This window comes from Scyliorhinus canicula, chromosome 1, assembly GCF_902713615.1.
Source record: "Scyliorhinus canicula chromosome 1, sScyCan1.1, whole genome shotgun sequence".
NCBI lineage: Eukaryota > Metazoa > Chordata > Chondrichthyes > Carcharhiniformes > Scyliorhinidae > Scyliorhinus > Scyliorhinus canicula.
In genome coordinates this window covers 25,196,703-25,215,824 of record NC_052146.1, presented here as the reverse complement: position 1 = coordinate 25,215,824, position 19,122 = coordinate 25,196,703, and the positions used below count along the sequence as shown (strand labels likewise).

General features: G+C 50.3%; 1 protein-coding gene across 2 annotated transcripts in view; it reads right to left on the bottom strand.

Annotated features, from left to right (window-relative positions):
• Window positions 1–19,122, bottom strand: part of smtnb (smoothelin b) — a 563,126-nt gene that overhangs the window by 22,925 nt on the left and 521,079 nt on the right. The window lies entirely within an intron of this gene.

Genomic DNA, 19,122 nt, shown 5'->3' with positions numbered 1-19,122 from the left:
CAGGCTGGGTGTCCCAATGCGAACTGTGATTGCAGATGGTTACTGCCATGGGCAAGCCGGCTGAGCAGGGACTGGCAGGTTGGTTGTCCCAATGGGGACTGTGATTGCAGATGGTTACTGCCATGGGCAAGCCGGCTGAGCAGGGACTGGCAGGTTGGTTGTCCCAATGCGAACTGTGATTGTTGATAGTTTTTTTTTTAGAAAACATTTTATTGAAGCATTTGTAATTTTCGCAGTTTGCAGTTTAACATCTTTAACATTCCTTAAACAACCGCGCGGGCCGACACACGCAAAAAACAACGTCCCCTACTACCCCATCCTATTTCCTAATTACCCGTGTACTAAGTTCCCTGTCCTTGTCTTACACTACCATGCCTTCCCCCCCCCCCCCCATTTACTCTCTCTCCCTTACTGCTGACGTTCAATTTTCAATGAAGAAGTCGATGAACGGCTGCCACCTCTGGGCGAACCCCTGAATTGATCGTCTCAAGGTGAACTTAATCTTTTCCAGCCTGAGAAACCCTGCCATGTCGCTGACCCACGCTGACTTTGGGGGTTCCAAATCCATCTCTGGGGCCACCAGGGAGGAGAAGGCCAGAACCCCCCCCCCCCCCGCTTGGCCCCCAGATCTTCCCATACCCCAAATATTACCAATCCTGGACTGGGAGTCACTCTCCCTTCAGGACCTCTGACATAACATCTGCAAATCCCTGCCAGAATCCCCTCAACTTGGGCAGAACATATGTACATGATTCGCCGGGCTTTCCCCACAGCGTCCGCACCTATCCTCCACTTCCTCAAAAAACCTGCTCATCCAGGCTACCGTCATGTGGGCCCTATGAACCACCTTGAACTGGATCAGCCTAAGTCTGGCACAAGACGAGGATGAATTAACTCTCTTCAAAGTCTTTTGCCATAATTCGATTTCCAACTCTCCTCCCAGCTCCTCTTCCCACTTCCTCTTCACCTCCCCGATAGGGACTCCTTCCCATTCCATCAACTCCTTATATATCTCAGAGACCCTCCCCTCCCCAACCCCCATTTTTGACATTACCTTATCCTGTAGTCACCTCAGGGGGAGGAGAGGAAAGCTTGGAACCTGCCTCCAGAACAAGTCCTACACCTGTAGGTACCGAAACCTGTTCCCACCCGGCAACTCAAACTCTTCCTCGAATGCCTCCAGGCTCACGAAAGCCTCCTGAATGAAGAGATCCCCAAATCTCTCAATCCCTGCCCGCTGCCAACTCCTAAAGCCCCCATTCAGCCCCCCGGAACAAAACGGTGATTGCCACAGATCCGTGATCACACTGACGCCCTCTCTAATCTCATGTGCTGTCTCCATTGTCCCGACACCCTTAGGTCTGCCACTACCACTGGGCTTGTGGAGTACCATGCCGGCGAGAACGGCAGGGGCGCCATCAATTAAGCCTCAAAACTCATACCCTGACAGGATGCCGCCTCTACTCACTCCCAAACCAACCCCTCCCCCACTACCTGACCATCGATATGTTTTTTTTAAATTATAAATTTAGAGTACCCAATTCTTTTTTTTTCAATTAAGGGGCAATTTAACATGGCCAATTCACCTATCTTGCACAACTTTGGGTTGTGGGGGTCAAACCCACGCAAACACAGGGAGAATGCGCAAACTCCACACCGACAATGTCCCAGAGAAGTGAAATGAAAATCGTTTGTCACAAGTAGGCTTCAAATTAAGTTACTGTGAAAAGCCCCTAGTCGCCACATTCTGGTGCCTGTTCGGAGAGGCTTGTACGGGAATTGAACCGTGCTGCTGGCCTGCCCTGGTCTGCTTTCAAAGCCAGCGATTTAGCCGTGTGCTAAACCAGCCCCTGGTAGCTGGGATTGAACCTGGGGCCTCGGCGCCGTGAGGCAGCAATGCTAACCACTGCGCCACCGTGCTGCCCTCTGACCATCGATATGTTGGCCGTCCAGTAATAATTAATAAAACTCGGAAGGGCCAAGCCCCCCTCCTCGCGGCCCCGTTCCAGGAGTGCCTCCTTCACCCTCGGGGTTTTACCAGCCCACACAAAACCCAAGATCGGCACATTCATTTTCCTAAAAAAGGCCTTCGGGAAAAAAATCAGGAGACATTGAAAAAAGAACAGCAGTCTCGGGAGGACTGTCATCTTCACCGTCTGCATCTTCCCCGCCAGTGTCAACGGGAGCATGTCCCACCTGCGGAAATCCCTTTTCATCTGATCGACCGCTTTACCCAGATTTAACTTGTGGAGCTGTCCCCTATCCTTAGCCACCTAGATCCCCAGATAACTAAAGCTCCTCCCCACCACCTTAAAAGGTAACTCCCTCAGTCTCCTTTCCTGCCCCCGTGCTTGAATCACAAACACCATGCTCTTTCCCATGTTTAACTCGTAGCCCAAGAACCACCCAAATTCTTCCAGTGTCTCCATAATTCCAGCCATCCCCTCCAACAGGTTTATGATATAAAGTAGTAAATCGTCCACGTAGAGCGAGACGCTGTGCTCCACCCCCCTCACACTATCCCCGTCTGGAGCCCATTCTGGCTCACCTGAATCAGCTTTGGTTTCTTGACGCTCCCTGTCTGGAGTCATTGCAGGTTCACTTGAGTCAGCTGAGGTTCCTTGATGCTCCCCGTCATGAGTCATTTCAGGTTTACTTGCATCTTCTGAGGTTTCTTGATGCTCTCCGTCCGGAGTCAAAAAGTTCAGGAATGCATTTGCTTGTGGAGAGGCTCGCGTGAATGAGGTTTGAAGTAACGTGTTGTCACCGGAGTCACCAGTAGTCTCACTTTGATTGTCGAGTGCCTCTGTACACACTAGCTGAGGTCTGTCACGTTGCACATCTTGTATGGGAAGTGGGATGCAGTCGTCACTTGTTGCACTTACAGCGCGTAGAGCCTCAGTGTCTTCTTGCTTTGCACTTGAGCGTGGTAGACTGTCATAGTCTGCTTGCTGTTCACTTGAGCATGGCAGACTTGCATCGTCTGCTGCTCGTTGCTCAGAGGAGGTTGCTAGACCCTCATGGTCTTGTTCATGCAAGGACAGCACTCTGGAGCCTTGCATTCCTTCCATCATGGAGTCCGCCCACAAGATCGCTGTGGAGGCTTGTGTCACTCCCTCTGTGGAATTTTGCAGCGTTCCTTGTGTGGAATCGTGCATTGATCTCACTGTGGAGGCTGTCATCACTTTCTGTGTGGAGGCTGGGACCCTTCGTGGTGCGTGGACCACTCTCTGTGTGGAGTCGGGGACACTTCGCGGTGCGTGGACCACTCTCTGTGTGGCAGCAGGCCACTCTCTGTGGGCTTGTACCGCTCTCTGCCTCTTGGCATCAGGCCGCAGCATAATCCTGCACTCATTAGTCGGGATGTCATATATGCTGGCCCGAAGATCCTCAAATTCAAAGAACACATCCATGTCTGTGTCGGATTCTTCACTGTTGAACACATCTCGTTGCGGTTCGGATTTAGTACTGGGGTCGCCATCTCCAATGATGAAATCATCATCTGAGTCGTAGTCTTCTAGGACCATATCATCACCTTTTGTGTCGGAGCTGACATTAGGCTCACGATGTCCAAAGAAGAATTCAAGGTCTGAGTCATAATCTTCAAGGACTGTACCATCTCTTTGGGCGGTGCCAACTGCATGTTGCAGGGTTCTGCGGAGGTTACTTTCAGCTACTGGCCGAAGTTCAGGCATTGTGCTGTCGTTCCAGGTGAAAGAATCTTGTTTTACGGCTTTAAAAGTTTTTTTCTTGTTTTGGGACATTTCCCCTTTAAGCGGGTGTGGTCCGGGGCCTCTGACGTCACAAAGCTTGTGATGTAGAGCATAGGAAGCGATTGCGCATGCTCAGATCGCCGTTCCTTTACTTGGGGCCTTTTTCGCAATTGCGCATGCGTGGCTTCTCGCGCATGTGCAAACGGACCTTCCCGTTCTCCTACTTCCTCTTCGCGTAACTGCGCATGTGCGGCTCCTTTCTCAAAATGACTGCAAATCAAAACTGCCGTTTTATGCACACCTACCTTCGCCTCGTGGTCAGTACTGGCGCCTCTTTTAATGTTTCTTCTTTTATTTTCCTCGCAGAATTCTTGGAATTTGTCCAGGATTGCCTGGAAGTCACTCTTGTTTTGCCCCTTTGAGTATTTGAAGGTCTGAAGGATTTCAGCTGCTCTTGGACCCGCGTTGGTAAGTAGAAGCTTTATTTTCTCTGCATCCGCCACGCTACCTAAGTCGGACGCTACCAGGTAGATCTCAAATCTCTGCCTGAATGCACACCAGTTTGCACTGAGATTGCCATGGTACCTGAGCTGCTGTGGAACCGGAATCTCGAACAGCATCTTGCCTGGGTGCCGTCGCTGGTTGTCACTGTTTGCTGAGTTGTAACTATATGGATTTAACAGTCACTCACTGGTACCATGTTTTGTTATGCTCTTGACGTAGCATAAGCTGCTTCCTTGATGTGCACTCTGACAAAGGAAGGTTCAGACTTGGAGATAGCTTTAACACGTTTATTAAACCATTAACAATTCTCCTACTTGGATTTGACTCTCCTGTTAATCCTGCTATAGCTACTCAGACGATCTAACCAGTCTGCTACAATCCACATGGTGAGTGTGATGTTCAATCAACCCTGTGTACTCACTAAGTGTCTCCACTGGAAAGAGACTGAGCATGTGTGCTGTGTCCTTTTATATGGGTTGGTGTAATGCCCCCCTGTGGTAGTGGCACCTCAGTGTGTGTCGTGGCTGCCCATTGGTCATGTCCTGTCTTACTGGCCTATTGGTTGAATGTCTGTATGTCATGCCTCTGGTGCTCCCTCTAGTGTCTATCTAGTCTAAGTGTATTTACATTAACCCCGTGTGTATTTACAGTGATGCATATCACCACAGGATCCAGAACCGTATTAAAATCCCACCCCCCCCCCCCCCCCCCCCCAATAATCAGCCTGTGTGTGTCAAGGTCTGGAATCTTCCCCAGCACCCTCCTGACAAACACAACATCATCCCAGTTTGGGGCTCCTTTACATTCGCCACCAGAGCCTGGTATAGCAACCGGACCCAATCCACAAATCTCTGCCCAAACCCGAACCTGCCTAAAATATCCCATAGGTGCTTCCACTCCACCCGGTCAAAGGCCTTTTCTGCATCCATAGCTACTATCACCTCGACATTGCGCTCCTCTGCTGGCATCATTATAACATTTAAGAGCTGTCTAATGTTGGACGTCAGGTGCCTGCCGTTCACAAATCCCGTCTGGTCCTCCCAGATTACCTCCAGGACACAATAATTTATACATGTGGCCAAGATCTTTGCCAGCAATTTAGCGTCTATATTCAAAAGGGAAATCGGCCTGTACGATCCACAGCTCTCTGCGTCTTTATACCGCTTCAGGATGAGAGAGATCGATGCCTGTGATAGCGTTGGGGAAGCACTCCCAGCTCCTTCGACTCGTTAAAGGCCTTAACCAGGAGCGGCCCCAGTAACCCAGAAAACTTTTAATAAAACTCCACTGGGTATCCATCAGGTACCGGGGCTTTACCCGATTGCATTGTCCCCAACCCGTCTATCACGTCCCCGGGCCCAATTGGGCCCCCCAGGCATTCCACCAGCTCCTCATCTACCTTTGGGAACTCTAGCCTCTGCAAAAATTGCTTCATACCCTGCTCCCCGGCTGGAGGTTCTGATTCATAGTGTTGGCTATAGACAATAACCACATCATTTATCACCCCCTGGTCCACCACCACCTTCCCCCTCATATACTTTACTTTCCCAATTTCTCTCGCCGCTTCCTGCTTCCTCAGTTGATGTGCGAACATCCTACTGGCTTTCTCCCCATACTCGTATATTGCCCCTTTCACCTCCTCAACTGCCCTTCTGCCTTACCTGTGGACAGGAGCCCAAATTCCATTTAGAGTTTCTGACGCTCCTTCAGGAGCTCCTCATTTGGAGACTCCACATATCTCCTGTTCACCTGCAAGACTTCACCTACCAGCCTGTCCACTCCGCCCGGTTCAGTCTTCTCCCTCTGGGCCCTAATCAAAATAAATTCCCCTCTGATAACCGCCTTCAACACTTGCCAAACCACTCCTGCCGCGGTCTCTCCTGTGTCATTGTTCTTTATGGAAACCCCGAATGGCCTCCCTCACCTGCTCACAAATCTCATCCTGCGCTAACAGCCCTACATCTAACCTCCACTGTGGACGCTGGATCTTTCCTGTGCTTACCTAGAGGTCTATCCAGTGTGGACTGAAAACTCAGTGTCCTCCACCACCGTTAACAACGTTTGTCAAGTACGAGAAAGTCTATTCTCGAGTATACCTTGGGCACATGGGAGTAGAATGAATACTCCTTGGCCTCCCAAATCTCCACGGATCTACCCCCCTCCCCCCCATGTACTCCATAAGCCCCCGCGGTTCTTTCACCATTGCTGATACTTTTCCCGACCTGGAACTCGACCGGTCTAGCCTTGGATATGTTTTTTTATGCTCTTGACGTAGCATAAGCTGCTTTCTTGATGTGCACTCTGACAAAGGAAGGTTCAGACTTGGAGATAGCTTTAACACATTTATTAAACTATTAACAATTCTCCTACTTGGATTCGACTCTCCTGTTAATCCTGCTATAGCTACTCAGACGATCTAACCAGTCTGCTACAATCCACATAGTGAGTGTGATGTTCAATCAACCCTGTGTACTCACTAAGTGTCTCCACTGGAAAGAGACTGAGCATGTGTGCTGTGTCCTTTTATATGGGTTGGTGTAATGCCCTCCTGTGGTAGTGTCACCTCAGTGTGTGTCGTGACTGCCCATTGGTCGTGTCCTGTCTTACTGGCCTATTGGTTGAATGTCTATGTGTCATGTCTCTGGTGCTCCCTCTAGTGTCTATCTAGTCTAAGTGTATTTACATTAACCCCCTGTGTATTTACAGCGATGCATATCACCACAGGATCCAGAACTGTATTAAAATCCCACCCACCCCCCAATAATCAGCCGGTGCGAGTGGAGGTCTGGAATCTTCCCCAGCACCCCCTGACAAACACAACATCATCCCAGTTTGGGGCGTTATATTGACCAACACCACTGCCATTCCCTCCAGCTTCCTGCTAACCATAATAAATCTACTCCCGGGTCTGCCTCTACCTTTCCCACTGTGGTGAATGTATAACCTATAAATCCACACTGTATATTATTGTGTCCCTGTGGGCTCCATCTGTGAGCCGTTGCGCGGCTCTGCCCACAGGGGGAGATGAGGAGCATGTACAGGGCTCCGCCCTTGGCTCCACCCCCAGCAGGAAGTATAAAGTGCTGCAGTCTTGCGAGCCTGCCTTCAGTTCAGTTAGTCGCAGGCAGGCTCAGTTGTAAGTCGATTAAAGCCACAGTTTACTTCAACTCATGTCTCTGAGTGAATTGATGGTCGCATCAATTTAATCGACTTAAAAAAAACTACTATGGAATCAGCCCTCAAACCTGATCGACTGGAACTCGATCCACAGGCCGCAGAAGCAAAGGAAATATTTTTGCATTGGCTTCGGTGCTTCAAGGCCTACCTGGCTGCGTCGACTACCTCCGCTGTTACAGAAGAACAGAAACTCAGTCTTCTCCACGCACGTGTGAGCCATCGTATTTCAACTCAACTTGATGTTACTGACTCTTACACCGAGGCCCTCGCAATATTCGACCGCCTGTACGTGCGGCCCGTGAATGAAGTTTACGCGCGGCACATCTTTACAACCCGCCGCCAACGCCCTGCAGAGTCACTAGAAGACTACCTGCGCGACCTTAAAGCTCTAGCATGAGAATGTAACTTACAGGCCTTGACAGCCTCCCAGCACATGGAACTCGCCATCCGAGATGTGTATGTTGCAGGGGTCCGATCCAATTATGTGTGCCAGCGTCTCCTCGAGAAAGGGGCCCAGAACCTGGAGGACACGGTAACACTAGCGACCTCGTCAGAGGTCGCTTTCCAAAGTTTAAATTAGTTCCCAGCCGATCACGCGACCCCATCGTGGACCCCCGACCAGAGAGTGCCTCAGGCCTGCGCCGCGTGGCCACCCACCCACCACGGAGGGCTATCGTGCCACTTTTGCTGCCAGCCCCAACACTCCCGGCCCGTAACGCGACCTGCAGCAGCTGTGGGCGGAAAGGGCACTTTGCAAAGGTCTGCCTGGCTGAAACTAAAAACTCCAACTCAAACGCTAACCAGAACACGCGGCTCTCCAACTCACAGTCCCGCAGACCTCGCAATGTAGCAGCGTGTCTGCCGATTCCGCACAACATGTGCGACTCATGGGGGCAGCCATCTTCGCAATCCTCCCCCATGCGGCCGGCCATGTGCGATTCATGGGGGCCGCCATCTTGGGCGCCATCTTCTTCACTGCCCACCACGTGCGATCTACAGGGGCGGCCATCTTGGACACCATCTTCCTCGCCGCCCGCCACGTGCGATCAACGGGGGCCGCCATCTTGGCCATCACCCGATATGCCACTCGACGACTACGACCTCTGCGGACAGTCATCACGGGGCCGCTCCAGCACCGCTGACCACGCCACCGACTACCCGCAGCTCAGTGCAGTCACTTTGGACCAGTCCGCGGCCAAAGCACCTCAAGAGCTCCATCATGTCCGTCCAAATCAACGGATATGAGACACCGTGCCTCTTCGACTCCGGGAGCACCGAGAGCTTCGTTCACCCAGACCTGGTAAGACGCTGCTCGCTTCCGATATTTCCGATACAGCAAACTATCTCCCTCGCCTCGGGGTCGCACTCCGTTCAAATACAAGGGCGCACTATCGCAACACTAACGATATTGGACGCCAACTACACCAACTTCCAACTGTACATACTCCCAGACCTCTGCGCCCCCCTCCTACTAGGACTGGATTTCCAGTGTAACCTAAGTAGCCTAACACTCAGCTTCAGCGGACCCCTCCCCCCTCTCACTATATGCAGTTTAGCAACACTAAAAATTGACCTCTCTCCACTCTTCGCTAATCTCACCGCTAACTGCAAACCCGTGGCCACTCTCAGCAGGCGGTATAGCCTGCAGGACAGGGTATTTATTAGAGCCGAAGTCCAGCAGCTCTTACGTGAGGGAGTTATAGAGGCCAGTAATAGCCCCTGGAGAGCTCAGGTGGTGGTCGTCAAGACCGGGGAAAAGTTCCAGATGGTGGTTGATTACAGCCAGACTATTAACCGGTTCACGCACCTCGATGCTTACCCCCTTCCCCGGATTGCAGACATGGTAAATCAGATCGGCAGTACCGCAACTTCTCCACGGTAGATCTGAAGTCTGCATACCACCAGCTCCCAATCCGCCCGGAGGACCGCCACTACGCGGCGTTCGAGGCAGACGGCCATCTTTTCCATTTCCTCCGGGTTCCCTTTGGCGTCACGAATGGGGTTTCGATGTTCCAACGAGCAATGGACCAAATGGTGGACCAGTACGGGCTCCAGGCCACGTTTCGTACTTGGACAACGTCACCATCTGCGGCCATGACCAGCAGGACCACGATGCCAACCTCCACCGATTTCTCCAAACCGCCCAAAAACTCAACCTCACATATAAGGAGAAATGCGTTTTCCGCACAACCAGACTAGCCATCCTCGGCTATGTCGTGGAAAACGGGGTCCTAGGGCCCAACCCTGACCCTCTTACAACTCCCTCTCCCTCACTGTTCCAGGACCTTCAAGAGGTGCCTCGGATTTTTCTCATACTACGCCCAGTGGGTCCCCCAGTATGCGGACAAAGCCCACCCACTATTTAAGACTATACTCTTCCCACTGTAAGCCGAGGCCCACCAGGACTTCAACTGCATTAAGGAGGACATCGCCAAAGCGGGTGGTGGATGAATCCGTCCCGTTTCAGGTGGAGAGCGACGCCTCAGAGGTCGCTTTCGCTGCCACTCTGAACCAGGCAGGGAGGCCAGTAGCGTTCTTTTCCCGAACCCTCTCCGCTTCGGAACTTTGACACTCCTCAGTCGAAAAGGAAGCCCAAGCCATTGTGGAAGCCGTACGGCACTGGAGGCACTACCTCGCTGGTAGCAGGTTTACCCTCATCATCGACCAGAGATCGGTTGCCTTTATGTTCGATAACTCGCAGCGGGGCAAAATCAAAAATGACAAAATCTTGAGGATCGAACTCTCCACCTATAATTATGATATTGTATACCGTCCGGGAAAGCTCAACGAGCCCCCAGATGCCCTGTCCCGCGGCACATGCACCAGCGCGCAAGACGACCGAGTACAGGCTATCCACAATGACCTCTGCCACCCGGGGGTCACCCGGCTCGCCCACTACATCAAGGCCCACAATCTGCCTTTCTCCACCAAGGAGGTTAAAGCTGTCACCAGGAATTGCCCGATCTGCGCGGAGTGTAAACCACACTTCTATAGACCAGACAAGGCCCACCTGGTAAAGGCATCCCGGCCTTTTGAACGACTGAGTATTGATTTCAAAGGGCCGCTCCCCTCGACCAACCGTAACATCTATTTTCTCAATATTATACATGAATTCTCTCGCTTCCCGTTTGCCATCCCATGCCCCGATATGACCTCCCGTACAGTCATCAGAGCCTTGCATAGTGTCTTCACCCTGTTCGGTTTCCCCAGCTACATCCACAGTGACAGGGGTTCGTCCTTCATGAGCGACGAGCTGCGTCAGTACCTGCTCGACAAGGGCATTGCCTTGAGCAGGACTACCAGCTATAACCCCAGGGGGAACGGGCAGGTGGAGAGGGGGAACGCGACGGTCTAGAAGGCCGTCCTACTGACCCTACGGTCCAGGAATCTCCCGACCTCCCACTGGCAGGAGGTCCTCCCCGATGCGCTCCATGCAATTAGGTCCATCCTGTGTACGGCCACAAATCACAAGTGATTATTTGTCTTCCCCAGGGACACTACCACGGGGGCCTCGCTTCCATCTTTGTTGAGGACACCGGGCTCTGTCCTCCTTCGGAAGCACGTCCGGACACATAAAACAGACCCGCTGGTAGAGAGGGTCCTACTCCTGCATTCAAACCCCCACTATGCATTTTTCGAACACCCCGATGGCCGACAGGACACCGTTTCCCTCTGGGACCTGGCACCTGCAGGATCTACCACTACTACTACCACTACCGCCGAAGTACCCCTCACACTACACCCTACCTGACCTCCCACGCTCTGCGCCCCTGCACCTACGGGCTTCCTGCGCCCCCTTTCACCCGTCACACCGGTCCGCAGGAACGAAGCTCTGGAAAAACCACCCCTGGAGTCTACCCTCAGATTCACACTGAACATCTGTCCACAGCCATCCGAAGCGGCTGCAACTCCGGTGCACCACCGGTCCCAACGCACGATTCGAGCGCCGGACCGACTGAACTTATAGACCCGTCACCCCGCCGGACTTGATTTTTTAACAAGGGGTGAATGTAGTGAATGTATAACCTATAAATCCACACTGTATATTACTGTGTCCCTATGGGCTCCATCTGTGAGCAGTTGCGCGGCACTGCCCACAGGGGGAGATGAGGAGCATGTACAGGGCTCCGCCCTTGGCTCCACCCCCAGCAGGAAGTATAAAGTGCTGCGGTCTTGCGAGCCTGCCTTCAGTTCAGTTAGTCGCAGGCAGGCTCAGTTGTAAGTCGATTAAAGCCACAGTTTACTTCAACTGGTGTCTCTGAGTGAATTGATGGTCACATCACCCACCTCGAATGCCACCTTTTTGTTAACTAGATTGGCACCCCCCCTTGTTTCAAAGTCCAATCCCGAATGGAACACCTGTACGACCCATCCCGTCTTCAGTCTAACTTGGTCTCCCAGCTTCAAGTTTGTCTCTTGCAACATGGCCACATCCACCTTCAGCTGCCTCAAGTGTGCGAACACACGGGTTCTTCTAAACAGCCCATTCAGTCCAGGGGGGGGAAGACCCGGGGGGGGGGGGGGGGGGGGGACGACCCTTCCCCTCTCCCCTGTCGATCAGCCATGACCTTTTCTACGCCAGCCCTTGGCCCATGCCCCGCACCTCACCTGGCCCGCCCTCAGCGGCAACCGTCATCTACTCTCCCCCTCCAACCTCCTAAAAGTTCCCTCCTCGTCAGCAGCCCCCCTTCTCCCGCACTACGCTAATCTTCAGCTCACCCCACACTTTGCTTCCGTGAACTAGCCCTCGCAGCTAGCCTGCAGCTCCCGCACCCGGCACCTAGCATCCTACCACCTGCTGGTTCCCCTCCCCCTCACTCTTAGTATAAGTTCCCAAAACAATGGCACAAAGTACAAAAAACAAATAAACAATTCCTCCCAAGGTCCAAGAACAGAGGCCCACCCCGCCTCCCTTAACAAAATCTTAGCTATTTTAACACCTTCAAGCAGGACCAAATAGAAAAGACCGGACAAAGGAAATGGAATTACACATGTAAAAACTCAAACAGCTTTTCAAACATTGCAAATTAAATTACACAGTTAAAAGACTAAGGTTTTTAAAAGGACACATAACTTCTAACCCAGTTCTCCACAGTCAAGTTTAAGATCCTTGTTTGTGTACCAGGTTATTGTCCTTCATGTAGTCCAAAATACAGCTCCCGAACCTCATATGTCACCCAAAGGCCGGGTAAAGCAGAGCAAACTTTATTTGTTTCTCGTAGAGGGCTGCCTTGACTTTATTAAAACTCCTCCTCCTCGTTGCGAGTTCTGCTCCGAAGTCCTGGTACACCTGGATCTCAGAATCTTCCCACACGCATCATTCTATCTTCGAAAACGGTTCTCCAGGTCCTCCACCTTCTCCAGCAGCCGTTTCTGTTGGTCCTGTAGAATCCCGATCTCCATTGCCATTGCAGTGGACTGCTCCTCTCATTCCATCGCCAGCTCCTCCAACTTCTGGATCGCCTGTCCCTGGGTCGCCAATCTCTCCTCCACACGGTCGACCACCACTGCCCTGATCGAGTCCACCACCCGGACCAGGTCCTCTGCATATTCCCTGCGGTGTTGAGTGAACTTCTTGGTCAAGAAGTCCACCAACTGGTCTGTCGACCATTGAGTTGGCGAAGCCAAACCCTGCTCATCTGCCATTGCCTCCTTCAAACTCAGGTCCTCGCTTCTAGCCAACTTTTGATTTCTCCTTTTCCAATTTTTCCTCGGGCGCAGCTCCATAAACTAGGGATCAACTCATTATCCTCTCGCTTTTACACCTTTATTTTGAAAAATTCCTGTGGAAATCTAGCTTAAAAGCCACAAAAAGACCACCAAGAGCAGGAGCTGCCAAATGTGCGACCTTTCACTCCACGGCCGCCACCAGAAGTCCTGATTGTAGATAGTTACTGCCGTGGGCAAGCCAGCCCGAGCAGGGACTGGCAGGTGGGTTGTCCCAACCGAGACTGTGATTGCAGATAGTTACTGACGTGAGCAAGCCGGCCTGAGTAGGGACTGGCAGGTTGGTTGTCCCAATGGGGACTGTGATTGCAGATAGTTACTGACATGAGCAAGGCGGCCTGAGTAGGGGCTGGCAGGTTGGTTGTCCCAATGGGGACTGTGATTGCAGATAGTTACTATCGTGGACAAGCCAGCCCGAGTAGGGACTGGCAGGTTGGTTGTCCCAATGTGGACTATGATTGCAGATATTTACTGCCATGAGCAAGCCGGCCCGAGCAGGAACTGGCAGGTTGGTTGTCCCAATGGGGACTGTAACTGTAGATAGTAACTATCGTGGACAAGTTGGCCCGAGTAAGGACTGGCAGGTTGGTTGTCTCAACGTGAATTGTGATTGTAGATGGTTATTGCCGTGGGCATGCCGGCCCGAGCAGGGGCTGGCAGGTTGGGTGTCTCAACGGGGACTGTGATTGTAGATAGTTACTGCCGTGGCCAAGCCGGCCCGAGCAGGGGCTGGCAGGTTGGGTGTCCCAACGGAGACTGTGATTGCAGATAGTTACTGCCATGGGCATGCCGCCCCAAGCAGGGGCTGGCAGATTGGTTGTCTCAACGGGGACTGTGATTGTAGATAGTTACTTCAGTGCGCAAGCCGGCCCGAGCAAGGAATAGCAGGTCGGTTGCATTTCTTCTCTCAAGAGGGTGCTTACAATTACTAATAAAAAGTAATTTCATCTGAGCAGGTAGAATGAACAGCAAAATCCAGCTAGTAGGCGGTGAGACTCCCAACACAGGGTCTACAGTCAGAGCATGAGCTCAATCAACATGACTCGACTCCCAGTGTCTCAGAGGCTCAGGATCTCATAATTGGTCACTGCTGATATATGCGGCCTCCTCAAACAAGACTTCCTTTTCAGTGAAGCAGGTAGGCACGCATTGGCAATGGTCAACCATAGAACCGTAGAAAGGTTACGGCACAGAAAAAGGCCATTCAGCCCACTGTGTCTGCATCAGCCATTAAAAAAAACCTAGCTTCGTATTTTTAATCCCACCTTCCAACAGTTGGTGCTTGCAGGTTACAGCATGTCAGGTGCAAGACAAGTGCCTGTTACTAGAGTGCCCTGGTCCCTTCGATTAGAAGTCCTTTCTTTGACAGGATGGAGGATCTACCTGCTGTTCAGGGAGCCTGGAGGTGGGATCCCAACTAGGTTTGTGTCCAAAACAAGCCGATACAGATTTCTACCCCATCAACTGAGCCACTAGGGCAGCTGTAACCATACCATATATCATATAATTCTTTCATGAAAACAGCCGTTGGAATTTGATAAAGGGTACTTTTACAAATAACAGCCTAAGAAAGTTACAAAGTACTTAAAAAATAAATACTTCTAATTTATTTTTGGCAGGAAAGAAATTAATTAGTACAACTGCAACCTTCCTTTTAAAGTCATATTATGCAGGACTCAAAGGCACATTATGATCTTGGCCTCACACAAGAAACACCATATAAAGTCAATGTTTACAGCCCACAGAGGCAGTGACCTTCAAAGATTGGAATAGTTCACAGATGCCCGTTAATTTTCTTGACAGAAAAGCTTAACTTAGAATTTTTTTGAAACACATAAAACATACACAATCATTGATTGCAGCAATAACAAGACGTCAGGAGCTGTGGAAAACATTTTCAATAAAGATACTTCAGTTTTGTACACTGTTTAGTAGCCAAGGAAACATATGCTTCATCTCAAACAGATGTAAACCTTAGCTCAACCCTTCCCCCAACGTTATTTTCACATTCAAGCCAAAATATGATGTAACCTAGCTTGAGGCTAATGCATCATTGACTGCTTGCATTGTTTGACACAAAACTCATATCACTGGGTGACATGACTTATCCAAATTATGATATTTAACAAAAACACATTGTAAAAAAAATCAGTAAAACATAATTTATACAATGCACACAGAATAGAATGAGTTGACTTTAAAAGGAGAACCATAGACCCTACAGCACAGAAAGAGGCACGCCAACCAGAATCTGTTATTCTTCGCTGGAGGAATCCAAGACTAATTCCCAATGCCCACAGTCCGAAGATGTGCTGGTTAGGTAGATTGGCCATGCTAAATTGCCCTTAGTGTCCAAAAAGGTTAAGTGGGAGTTATTGGGTTATGGGGATAGGGTAGATACATGGGCTTGAATAGGTTGCTCTTTGTAAGGGCCGGTGCAGACTCAACGGGCCGAATGGTCTCCTTCTGCACTGTAAATTCTATGACTCTATTCCCTTGGTGATAATTTTAAGCTGACCTGGTCACTCACCACTCAAACAAAGAGAAACATCTTGTATGACATGGAATAAATAGGGAAGAACTATTGAAAGCTTCTATTAAACCTTTTGTGATACCTCTCTCCTCATAATTGTATTTCTCATTTCATCATTTTACACTGGCCTTAATGTCCTTTTTATAAATAGGATGTCCTAAAATCCACACAGTGGGTGCGAATCCCATAAAAATGACTAAGGCTGGAATTCTCTAGCCCTTCGTTTGCGGCAGGATCCTCTGGTCCTCCTGGCAGCGCACCCCCACCTGCAGATTTCCCAGCAATGTGGGGTGCCTTCAATGGAAAATCCCATTGACAACAGTGGGAGTAGAGAATCCCACCATCATCAAATAGTGTGTCGCCTCCTCACATGGCTGGGAGGCTGGAAAATGAAATTTCATACAATTTACAGTGCAGAAAGAGATCATTCGGCCCACTGACTGCACTGACCTTTGGAAAGAGCACCCTACTTAAGCCCACACCTCCACCCTATCCCCGTAACCCAGTAACCCTACCTAATCGTTTTGACACTAAGGGGCAATTTTGCATGGCCAATCCACCTAACCTGCACATCTTAGGGCTGTGGGAGGAAACCGGAGCACTTGGACGAAACCCATGCAGACATGGGGATAAAATGCACACAGTCACCGAGGCCGGAATTGAACCAGGGTCCCTGGAATTGAGAAGCAGCACTGCTAATCATTGTGCCACTGTGCTGCCCTAAGTGTCATTTTGGGTGGGAAAACCGGTGCGAATCCCATCAAAATTCTCCCAGACTTAGTCAATTTTTTGGAGCCAGGGATGAAACCTACCGGAAAAGTGATGCGTGTGACCTGAAGATGCCGGCACACCTGGTCTCACAGAAATTGAGGTGCCACGATCTCAAAGCGAGAGTACAGCCCCTCCACATCGCTGGTAACGGAGCCAGCCCAACAGGGTCTCCCTCAGGCCCCGCCTTCTACTAGCCAGCATCAAATACCCCCCCCCCCCCCAATCGTTGGCACCAGCCCCCCCTCCCCCCCAGGTGAGTGACACCCTGCTATGAGGTCACCAAATGCTCCCCCTTCATGGCCATACCCCATTTCAGGCTCCACCCCTTGGTATCCTGGCAGTGCCAACCTGGCAACCAGCAGTGCCACCCAAGGATGCCATGAGGCAGTGCCATGTCCTCAACCACTCAGGAGCTCTGATGGCCTCTGAGACCCCTGACATGGTCATTAAGTCTGGTCTCCAGCGATGCAGAGCAGTTGTTGATGACCACCAATCTCAGCATAACATGGTGGGCGCTTATCCCATCGGGAGACTAAGTCCCGACGCCGGAGCGTAAACCGGAGTGTTTCACTCCGGCCTCGGAGGCTGCTGCCTGCCCCCTATTCTCCCACCCCCGGAGGGGCTAGGAGCGGGCACCGTGTTATTTCCGCCTGCCGGGCCTTGGCGCCGTGTAAATTACACGGTGCCACGTCACCCGCGCATGCACGGTTGCCATCCTCCCCGCGGCTGCCCCGCAAGAAATGGTGGATGGATCTTGCGGGGCAGCGGATGAAAGGAGGTCCTCCTTCAGAGAGGCCGGCCCACCGATTGGTGGGCACCGATCGCGGGCCAGACCTCTTTTGAGGCTCCCACCGGTGCAGGATTCCCCCCCCCCCAGAATCGTGTGCGGGTCCCAGGGCAGCGTGGCGGGACTCGCTCGGCGCCCCGGCGATTCTCCCACCCGGCATGGGGTGGGGGGGGGGGAGAGAATTCCGCCCGGTGTGTGCCAGGTGTAATGTGGGCAGGGAATCACCCCCCGTATTCCAAATAGAAGCAAATCATTACTTATTTACTCACGTCGCTATTTGTAAAATCAAAACGCTAATAGCTTATTCATAGTTTTATCAATCTGTACTCTTACTTCCATGGAATTACATACTGAATCCCGGATTAATCCATTATCTACCCCTTGTGCAACCTTCCTTTTAGCCTATTACTTTGATTCATTGATTTTCTTCCCAAAATACATTGGCTGGGATTCTCCGTTTTGAGTCCGCCCCGCTACCGCTGCTAGCAAGGATGGAGAATTCAGTGCTCAGCTAAATCTCCCATTCACTTCAGCAGGACCGAAGAATCCATTATCTCAAGCATTAAATCTTACTTGCACATTAATTCAATGTCTGGAAGTCTTTCTTAGACCTCTTCATTATTGTGTCAGCAAATTATAATATTCTACTTCTTATACCCAAGACAAATAATCTATCTGGTACAAAAGTGGGCCCAGCATTGATGCTTCCATCTTTTCTGCAGTGCTGACAAAACTCATTAATTCTATAATTTGTTTCCTGCTTGTCAATCAATCTTCTATTCATTCTATTACAGAATTCTGAATTAATGTAACAAGCCACCTGTGACACACCTTATTAAATGCTTTCTGAAACTGTTTGTATTGTGCCCTCTACCGATGATTTGCCTTTTCTTTTAGTGTACTAGACCCAAGTGATAGGTATACATTAGCATTTCAAACATTCTGCACACTGTATGCCAGAAATTGTGTTGAAGGGATTGGGCTTTTTAGAAACTAATTACGGAAATGAGTGGCTTTCCATGCAGACAGCAAAAGTACACATTTGAGGAGGGATAACAAATCAGGGAGAGGGAAATATTCTTATTTTTACTGGCATTAATTAGTTCATTAAGCTAAACTGTTATACATGTATGCCTATAATGAAGTTAAGAACTAAAAGGTATAGCAGAATGTATAAATGGCTTTTCACCATTATGCTAAACAGCATCCTTCAGTGTAGTTCCTGTGTTTTTAAAGCTCTTTGATTTTTTTGGGTGCTTTTATACCTATTCATAGAATTCATAGAATTTAAAGTGCAGAAGGAGGCCATTCGGCTCATCGTGTCTGTACCAGTTCTTGGAAAGAGCATCCCACTTAAGCCCACACCTCCACCCTATCCCCGTTAACCAGTAACTCCACCTAACCTAAGGGCAATTTAGCATGGCCAATCCACCTAACCTGCACATCTTTAGACGGTGGGAGGAAACCGGAGCACCCGGAGGAAACCCACGCAGACACAATGCGAATGTGCAGACTCCGCACAGACAGTGACCGAAGTCAGGAATTGAACCTGGGACACTGGAGCTGTGAAACAACTGTGCTAACCATTGTGCTACTGTGCTGCTCATATCACTGAATGAATTATTCAATGAGTCTGTGGCACAAAGTGTTTCCATGTATATGGACTGGAATGAAATCGTTACCAGAGCACAAACTTCATATAGTGAACGTAACAGTCATGTACTGTGCTATAATGTAGCCTTACTTGAAATTAAATTATGTAATTTAACCAAGTGTTTTTATAATGACATGGTGGAAAATCTCTGCCTCTGTTTATCCCCTTCATTATGTTCAGATCCTGATTAATGTTGGCAGGCTTTCGTAAGTGTTGGAAGCCATCTGATATTTGCTCAAGTGGTTGTTTTTTATGA